Source organism: Leptonychotes weddellii, chromosome 9 (assembly GCF_054177405.1).
Source record: "Leptonychotes weddellii isolate Sample4059 chromosome 9, ASM5417740v2, whole genome shotgun sequence".
Taxonomy (NCBI): Eukaryota; Metazoa; Chordata; class Mammalia; order Carnivora; family Phocidae; genus Leptonychotes; species Leptonychotes weddellii.
In genome coordinates this window covers 58,031,499-58,041,131 of record NC_138377.1, presented here as the reverse complement: position 1 = coordinate 58,041,131, position 9,633 = coordinate 58,031,499, and the positions used below count along the sequence as shown (strand labels likewise).

General features: G+C 37.0%; 1 protein-coding gene and 1 pseudogene across 9 annotated transcripts in view; one reads left to right on the top strand and one right to left on the bottom strand.

Annotated features, from left to right (window-relative positions):
• Positions 1-9,633, top strand: part of NUBPL (NUBP iron-sulfur cluster assembly factor, mitochondrial) — a 144,286-nt gene that overhangs the window by 71,869 nt on the left and 62,784 nt on the right. The gene's annotated exons all lie outside the window — the stretch shown is intronic.
• Positions 2,648-3,356, bottom strand: LOC102738450 (cell division cycle-associated protein 3 pseudogene; annotated as a pseudogene).

Here is a 9,633-nt window from a genome sequence, read left to right as displayed (position 1 = left end):
GAAATCCAGGTCTCCTACTCCTCCGCCATCTTGCTCCGCCCCAAATATATCTTTAATCTGTTTACTTCTCTTCATCTTCTCTACCATCCTAGCATAACCCATCATCATTTATTTAGACTCCTGCAAGAGCCTTAAGTGGTATCTGTGCCTTCACTCTTGCTTTCTTATATACCACTGTATTCTCCTCACAGTATTCAGAATGATCTTTAAAAACTTCTGTGCTGAAACTAACCAGTATGCTAAGCATCCGTTTTATTATTTGAAAAACTTAAAAATAAAGTGAATCAAGTATTTGTCCTATTTTTCTTACACTGTTAAGCAAATGGTTGATGAAGGAAGTTTTTCCTTTACTGAAGTATTTTAGTTGATAAATAAAGGAGGAATGATAGAATTATAATATCAATATTTTACAACCCCTAAATAAGTATTATAATAGATCAAAGAGTAATTATTACTGACTGCTAATATATGCATGTAGAGAGAACACATTATATGCTTCCCAGTCAGGGTACATAACATCAACTGTGGAGTAGTTTTGCTAGAAGTTTGAACCTGAATCTGGTTAAACATTCAGATCTAACTACCAGTTTATAGGAAATACAATAGACAGAGGAAGCCATCAGGAAATCTGGAGTATGGAAAAGCCTATAGGACAAGTAACCCAGTTTTTTTTTCCCAACAAATAAATTGTAAGGAGAAAAAAGTGAAGGAATCATAATCTATAGATTAAAAGACCAAGAAACTTATTAACTGCTGTATCTAGACCTTATTTGGATTTGATTTGAACCAGTGAGCTTTAGGAAAAATTGATACCCAGGAAAATTTGGACACTGGCTAGATAGTTGGTGATTTTAATAAATTATTATTAAAAATAATGATTTAATGATAGTAATATTGATAGGGGCTATATTTGCAAGAAGAGCCCTTATCTTTTAGCGATACATATTAAAATGTGTATAAATGAAATGATATGTCTGAGGGGTAGATGGGGAATGAATAAAGGTACAAATTAAGCAAGACTGGCCATGAATTGATAATTGTTGAAACTGGATGATAAATATATGTGGATCCATTTTGCTCTGTTCTCTTTTTCTTCACACACATTTAAACTTCCTGTAATTAAATTTAAAACAAAAAGCCTTTGGACATAGACTCTAATCCAAATTCTTTATTTTAGCAGATTCTGCCCAGTCTGACCTCTGCTTACCCCGTATCTAGCATGTTCACCCTTGCTCATATTATACTTGCTTTTTTCCTTTTCCTCAGATACCCCAAATTCATTCCTATGTTAGGGCTCTTGAACTTGATGTTCTATCTGGAACCTTCTTCCCCTAGATCTTCATTGTCCATCCTCTGTTGGCATTCAGGTCTCATTTTATTTTTATTTTTTTTTTTAGGCCTCATTTTAATGTCACCTCAGAACAGCTAGCTGTGAAAATCATCTAATCTAGTTTTATTTTCATCAGAACATTTATCCTGATTTGACATTTTCTTTTCTATTTATTTCTTTATTCATTGTTCCTACCCACTAGAGTATAAGCTACATGTGGGTGGTGGTAAGATCTTGACTATCTTGTTCACTTTTAGATTTCCAGCACTTTTCTGACAAATACCTGGCAAATATGGTTGGTACTCAATAAATGTTTTTTGCGTGAGTCAATTAAATGTTTATGAAGTTGTTGAATACTAAGAAGATTAACATTATTAATCTTTTACTTTTAGAAGATCAACAGTATATAGTATTTTTGCCTAGTGAAAGTATTTAAAATTCTGCTGGCATTTTCATAATTAGTGTTTTCAAAGGCTCATGTGCAAGAGAATTAGCTTTATAGCAAAGCTTCAGAAAGATTTTTTAAAATTCACAAAATATCAAATTTTCTGTTAGCATTTATTTAAAAATATTTGTATTTGGGGTAATTAATGTCACATTTTGTCTAAGAGCTGTTTTTTGTAGCTATATAAGTAGAGGTTAAAATTTGTGATATGTGTTTATATGTGATATGAAAATTTGGCAAACATTTCTTGGCTCATGTGAATGATAATGAAACACTTATATCTTCTATCAAGAAGGAATTGAGAAGTACTTTATAGATAGATGCATTAGAGGAGATGAAACTGTAAAACTATGAGATCTTCTCTCTATAAAAAACCATAGAAGGGCACCTGGGTGGCTCAGTCGGTTAAATGTCCAACTCTTGAGTTTGTCTCAGGTCCTGATCTCAGGGTCCTGAGATTGAGTCCCACATCAGGCTCCGTGCTCAACATAGTGTCTATATGAGATTCTCTCTCTACATCTCCCTCTCCCCCTCCCTCTACTCGTGCTCTCTCTCTCTAAAATGAATAAATGAAATCTTTAAAACAAAAAAAATAGAAAACAATATATTTGTTAAAAACAAATATATGTATATAATATATATGTGATTCAACAGTCTTACTGCAACGACATGGATGGAACTGGAGGGTATTTTGCTGAGAATGAATTTTTAAGTTACATACATGCCCGCACATTTATCTTAGTTTAGTCCTATCTTAGTTTAGGGGGAGTCAGATAAAATGAGCCTTTCTTCAGTCTCCCAGGGAAAGAAAGGGTGAGAAGACAGAATATGACTAGGCCCTGGATGAACTCAGTGCTGTAGTCTCACAAGGCCTAGTTTTCTACCAAGGGAAAATGCTGATTTTCCTTGTCATGGTCCTGGCTTTGCTCCCCTGCTCAGTGTCAAGTTTTTAGAAGTCCAGTTCCCAGAATGCCCCGTTCCTTTAGTTCCCTAACATTTTCACTTAGGGGAGAAGACTGCTTACACTGTTTTGTCAGGATCCCAGAGGCATTGTCATCTTGCAGGATGGTGAGGTGAGATCTCTCTAGTACCTTGCCATTTGGTTTCTATCTGTTGGGCTTAGAACCTGAACTGGGAGCCTCAGATCTCTCAATAGTATGTTTGAGTGCTGGCTGGCCATAGGGGTTTCTGTGAGCTGTCTTGTTTCCTCCTTGGAAAATACCTGCTTGGAGGGGAGCTGATTCTGGCTTCAGAGTGTCATCTGGGATTACTGGGTGTTCAGAGGCAAGCCCAATTCAAATGAAGGTGCCTCTGGGGGCATAACAGGCCCTGGGGGAAAATTTGATTTGTGGGCGTCTGTCTCACATACTTCACTCAGCTGTTTTACCAGTGGGTTTGGGGGTCTCCACTGCTGGTCTTCATGGGTATCCATGCAATGCCAAGGGTAGGAAAGTGGGGATTTGAGTCCTGGGCCTGACTAGGACCTTGTAGATGCTCCTCTGTGGGCAGGTTGGGCTGTGGGGTTTGCGTCTGGATGGGAGTGCACAGGATACCTGCATTAGGTGAGTGAGGATCTGCCATCCCAGTGGAGGCTGCACTGGGATGCTCTTGGCTGAGCCCATCTCAACCAGGAGGAATAGAGTGGGGCAGGGCCCAGCCTGGGTGACGAGAGGATGCTGGGCCCCAATTCTATCGTTGTGTGCATAACAATGACAGTTTGTTGGTTGATAATTTATTTAACTGTTTTCTCGTTAAAGGACATTGCTCTTTGAACCATTTTTTTCTTTATTTTAAAAAATATTGCACTGAGCATCTTTGTATATGAGATAGTACTGGTTTTGGATGTATGATTTCTGTGTTTATTAACCTAATAAAGCATGGATTATAAAGCATGGATTATGGTGTACGTATATGTGTGTGGGGGCTAAGTGAACCAAATTCTTGTCTTTGTGAATTTGATGTTTTCTTAGGTGCCTTTACATTGTACCAAGTTTTTTGAGAGCCAGTTTCTCTTCTTTCCTTCCTTTCTCCCTTCCTCCCTTCCTTTGTTCCTGCCTTCTTTTCCTTTTTGTGAGAATATTTAAGTTATACCATCTTAGCAAATTTCAGTTACACAGCACAGTGTTATCAACTATGATCACCATGTTTTACGGTAGTTCCTCAGACGTAATCATTTTATAGCTGAAAGTTTGTATCCCTTTAATAACCACTCCTTATTTCCCCCACCTTCCAGCCTCTTGCAACCACTTTACAACTCTCTTTCTATGAGTTTGAGTTTTTTTTTTTATTTCACATATGAGATGCCATACAGTATTTGTCTTTCTCTGTGTGACTTATTTCACTTAGCAGAATACCCTCAAGGTCCATCCATGCTGTCACAAATGGCAGGATTTTTTTCTTTCTCATAGCTGAGTAATATTTTATTATACACACACACACATATGTACACACCACATCTTCTTTATCCATTTGTTCATTGACATTTAGGTTGTTTCCATATCTTGGCTCTTGTGAATAATGCTGCAATAAACATGGGAGTGCAGATATCTCTTTGATATCCTGTTTTCATTTTCTTTGGAAAGTATATACCCAGAAGTGAAATTGCTGGATCATATGGTAGTTCTATTTTTAATTTTTTGAGGAGCTTTCATACTGTTTTCCTTAATGGCTGCACCAATTTACATTCCCAGCCACAGTGCATGAGGATTTCACATTTTTGCCAACACTTGTTATTTCTTGTCTTTTTGATGGTAGCCATTCTAACAGGTGTGAGTTGATAGCACATTGTGGTTTTGATTTACATTTCTCTCATGATTAGTGAGTGATATTGGGCACTTTTTCATGAATCTTTTGGCCATTTATATGTCTTTTTTGGAAAAATATCTTTTCAGTTCTTCTGTCCAGTTTTTACTTGGATTGTTTTAAGTTTTTTGCTGTTGAGTTATAGGAGCTCTTTCTGTATTTTGGGTAGTAACGCCTTATAATCATATACGGCTGTCATGTATTTTCTCCCATTCACTAGGTTGCCTTTTCATTTTGTTGATTGTTTTCTTTGCTGTGCAGAAGCTTTTTATTTTTATTTTTTTAGAGAAGGAGAGACAGAGATCATGGCATGGGGGAAGGGCAGAGGGAGAGAGAATTTTTTTTTTTTTAAAGACTTTATTTATTAGAGAGAGAGTGAAAGCAAGAGAGATCACAGAGGAAGAGGGAGAAGCAGACACCACTAAGCAGAGAGCCTGATGCGTGGTTTAATCCCAAGACCCTGAGATCATGATCTGAGCTGAAGGCAGACGCTTAACCAACTGAGCCACCCAGGCATCCCAGGAGAGTCTTAAGCAGGCTCTATGCCCAGCACGGAGCCCAAAGCTGAGGCTCTCACAACCCTGAGATCATGACCTGAGCTGAAATCAAGTGTTGGAGGCTTAACTGACTGGGCTACCCAGGCGCCCCTGTGCAGAAGCTTTTTAATTTGATGTAGTCCTACTTGTTTATTTTTGCCTTTTTTCCGTTGTATTTGGTGTTAAACACAGTGTCAAAGCGCTTAACACCCCTGCTTTCTTCTAGGAGTTTTACAGTTTCAGGTCTATTTTCTCTTCTTTAATCTATCTTACGTTGAGTGTAAGATAGTGATCCAGGTTCATGGTTTTGCATGTGGCTGTCCAGTTCTCCCAGCACCTTTTGTTGAAGAAACTATCCTTTCCCCATTGTTTATTCTTGGGGACACAGTTTCTTAATTTTTTTTTTTTTACCAAACATTTATCAGAGAGTTTAATTAGTCATGCTATAATTACTGAGACTAAAATTGAATTGTTGCCATAGTTTTTTGGGGAGAGAACAGAGGCCCTGTGTTTTCAACATAAAGGGTGAAGGTATTTAGTAAAAATGTTTTCTTTTTTTTTTTTTTAAAGATTTTTATTTATTTATTTAACAGAGAGAGAGAGAGCACAAGTAGGCAGAGCAGTAGACAGAGGGAGAGGGAGAAGCAGGCTCTCCGCCGAGCAGGGAGCCTGATGCGGGGCTCGATCCCAGGACCCTGGGATCATGACCTGAGCCGAAAGCAGCCGCTTAACGACTGAGCCACCCAGGCGCCCCTAAAAATGTTTTCTAACTGTATTAGAACATAAGATATACACAGGCTTTTAGGCAAAAATAATATTGTTTAATATTTCATGTTTAAGGAAGTTTCTAGCTTAACTGAACTCTGAATGGTTTTTAAGATATGACAGGACCTATGAAATTGAGTATAAAAAACTTAGAATGATGGGGCGCCTGGGTGGCTCAGTCGTTAAGCGTCTGCCTTTGGCTCAGGTCATGATCCCAGAGTCCTGGGATCGAGCCCCGCATCGGGCTCCCTGCTCCACGGGAAGCCTGCTTCTCCCTCTCCCATTCCCCCTGCTTGTGTTCCCTCTCTCCCTGTGTCTCTCTGTCAAATAAATAAATAAAATCTTTAAAAACAAAACAAAACAAAACAAAACTTAGAATGATTAGTTCTTGAAAGAGCCAGACACCTTACTTATAGCTTCATTAGTAGTTGGTTTTTCCTTCAGTCTGATGGGCCATCAGTAGACAAGTCTGCTTCTCCTATGGTGGTCATTCCTATAGCACCTCCTAGTATAGAACCCAGGACCTGCAAATCTTGGTCAGTGTTGATTTCGGGTGCTTCATATTTCTGTGAATGACAGATTTTAATGGTTTCAGTTGTTTTGAAAAGAAGAGGACAAATTTAGGGTATTGATGAAAGTTTTATGTGCAGAACTTTGCTGCCACAATTATTTGGTAATTTAAATGCAACCCGATCCAGTTTTTTATAGATGTGTTGATCCTGTGTATAGGAACCTCTGTGGCCTACACTGCTGATGGGTATGGATAGCCCTCCACCAAGGCAAGAATATCAGTCAGGATTTTTACCTCAAAACATTTTTGCATTTGAACATCTGATTTTGGAACACATGGCTTTTTGATTTATAGATATTTGCTACTGAACTTAGTTTATATTTAGTGTTTGGCCAAATATCTGTCACATGCCTAAGATGATTGCTGATTGAAAGAGCCTAGCTGAGGAATGTTTAACTGGTTATTCTTGAGTTTCCTTCATGAATCACTTGTACAGCTCTCTTTCACAAAACCGTGGAATTTATACTCTGAGCTTTCATCAAGAGTCTATGTAAGAAATAAGAAACATCTATGTCTCTACTTCTTTTGGAGGCTGATGGATGGAGGTAACTGTTATTGAAAGGCAATACATTATGTGGAAGGAGTATGGGCTCTGGTGCCAGAGGTTAGTAATTCTGGTGGTGGGAGGAGATGGAGGGTGTCTTTTAGTTATCTCTATGTTTTCCAACAAAATAAGACATTTATTGGGTAATATGTACCTGGCACTGTGTTTGGCCTGAAGGTACAAAAGTAAGTAAGACTTGTCCTTTGCCCTTTAAAAAAAGATCCATTATTTAATAGTAAGAAAGCAGTATGACCCTATTGCTAATCAACATTTCAGTTTTTTTGTTTGTGTCTAAGTTTTAGCTTTAGTTTTCTCATTGTAGGGTTTTTTTGTGTGTGTGTCCCCCACCCCTTTCTGATTTTTCATGTGTTGACTGGGGAATTGAGAGAGAGGAGAGGTGGTGATTGATTGATTGACTGATTGATTCAAGCCATTAGCTAACATTTTGTGTTGGGAATCTATATATATTTCTTTACTCTGATTTACTGTCTTATATAGTAATATTTCAGAATTACTGAGAGTATACTTGAATCAGAGAGTTAATTCTGTACATCTTGCTTGCTGGTACCAAAGTAGCTTGGTCAGAACTTCAACCTTTAATTTTTTTTTGTTCACTCATAACTAGTTTGCTGTTTTATTTTTTAAAAAGATTTATTTATTTAGAGATAAAGAGTGCATACAGAAGCACAGGGAGGGGCAGAAGGAGAGAGAGAGAGAATCCCCAGCATACTTGATGCTGAGGATGGAGCCTGATGTGAGTGAGGTTCTATCTCATGACCCTGAGATCACGACCTGAGCCAAAACCAGGAGTCAGAGGCTTAATAGACTGAACCACCCAGGTGCCCCTCTAGTTTGCAGTTTTAACTACAAGACTCAAATATCAGACTAAGCCTGTTTTGATGCAATTCTTCAAAAGTATGCATTCATCATACAAAATAAAATTACTTCTTTAACTGTAAGAGAAAAAAGATTATATAAAATGTGGCTTAAAATCATAGTCTGACTATATATTAATCTAATTGATAACAAAGATTTTTAAACTGGCAGTCATGATATTTAAAACATATTTGAAATAAAAATGACTTATCTGGACATTGGTACTGAAACTCGGACTGAGAAAATACGTTCCAAATAGTCTATATTTATCATTATTATCTTATTTGAGAAACCATAGCTTACTAAGTAGTTAGTTTATATAGAGAACACAGGTTTGTGTTGAGTCTCACCATGATCCAATTATTTTTCTTCTGTTTCATGGCATGGCTTACACCTCCTACACTGGCTTACATTCTGTTATGTATGTGCCACTGGAGGCAGGGATAGATCAGGGAAAATTAGAGTACAAGGCCTACTGATTTATAGGTTTTTGGCATAATTTTTGTTTGAGAAGGTTATGGTGATACTTACCTAAGTAATATTACTTTTCTAGTTGTATAGAGAGCAAACTGAGGTCTAGAAAGATGACTTTTATCAAGATTATGAGTGGTTTATTTATTTTCTTTTTTTCCCAGCTTCTTGAGGGCAGGAACTTCAGGTATCTTGTTCATTGCTGTATTCTTAGTGTCTAGAACCCTGGTTGGCGCATGTAAATATTGGTATTAATTTCTCAGAGTTAAACTCTGTAAGGATTATCCTGTGTTCCCACTTATGTATACTCTGCCTTTAAGCATGTATATTCATGTGTGATCTATAATATTGAGATAAATATGAATACACTAGGTACCTATTCAGGCAAGAACAACTTCTAGATACATTGCCACGTTCACTTGCTCATCAGTGTACAAGATTATTGTGAACAAGCCTAGGTATAATGACCCATGTGCTTAAATGAGAATGAAAGAACAGCTGCTCATTTAATGGTCTTTTAATGAGTTGCATAAAATTCAGTCCATTTTCCTATTTCTTTGCAATTTAGTGATCTCAGGTTTCTTAGATGTCTTTTGGGTACTTCTGAAGTAATTATGTAGTTTGGGAAGTTGGAAATTGCTGAAGTTGATGTGATGGGAATTAGGTGGTTTTATGTGTTTATTTTTACCCCAATCCTAAAACCTTTTTCCCATCTATTATCTGTATCATCTCCATCTCTATTCTCATAGATATATTCCTTAATCTTTCTCAAAATCCTTTGTGTTAAAAGTAGTTATAGTTTAAAGCTGCTGCATTATTTAGTTCTCATTAGGAAGTCACTTGTAACAGTAAATTTATTGTTTTCTCTTTAGCTTTGTAGGTGGCAGGTCTAATTAACAGGAACAAGGTATAGGTCACTAAAATGTAGAAATTAAAATAATATGTTCAAACAACATGTGTAACTTCTTTTCTGGTCACTTCTTAGCCCTTATTTTTAGTCACTTACTTATTTTTAAATGGTATTTTGACTGAATATTTTCATGCTTAGTTTTACTTGTGAGAAATTTCCCTTTAATTTGCAAAAAGCCATTTAACTCTGCTTATGTCATCTAGGCATATGGAAAAGATATTTTAAGTTACTTGTTTCGATCATTTTGGAATGTGGTGACCTCAGATATGGGCAAATATTTTCTTAGCATTTGGTTAGAAGAATAAACATGGTATGCTCATTGAGAGAAATTTAAATTTTGACTTACATGATATGACAAGTTTCTATTTGAAGTGATTTTTTTT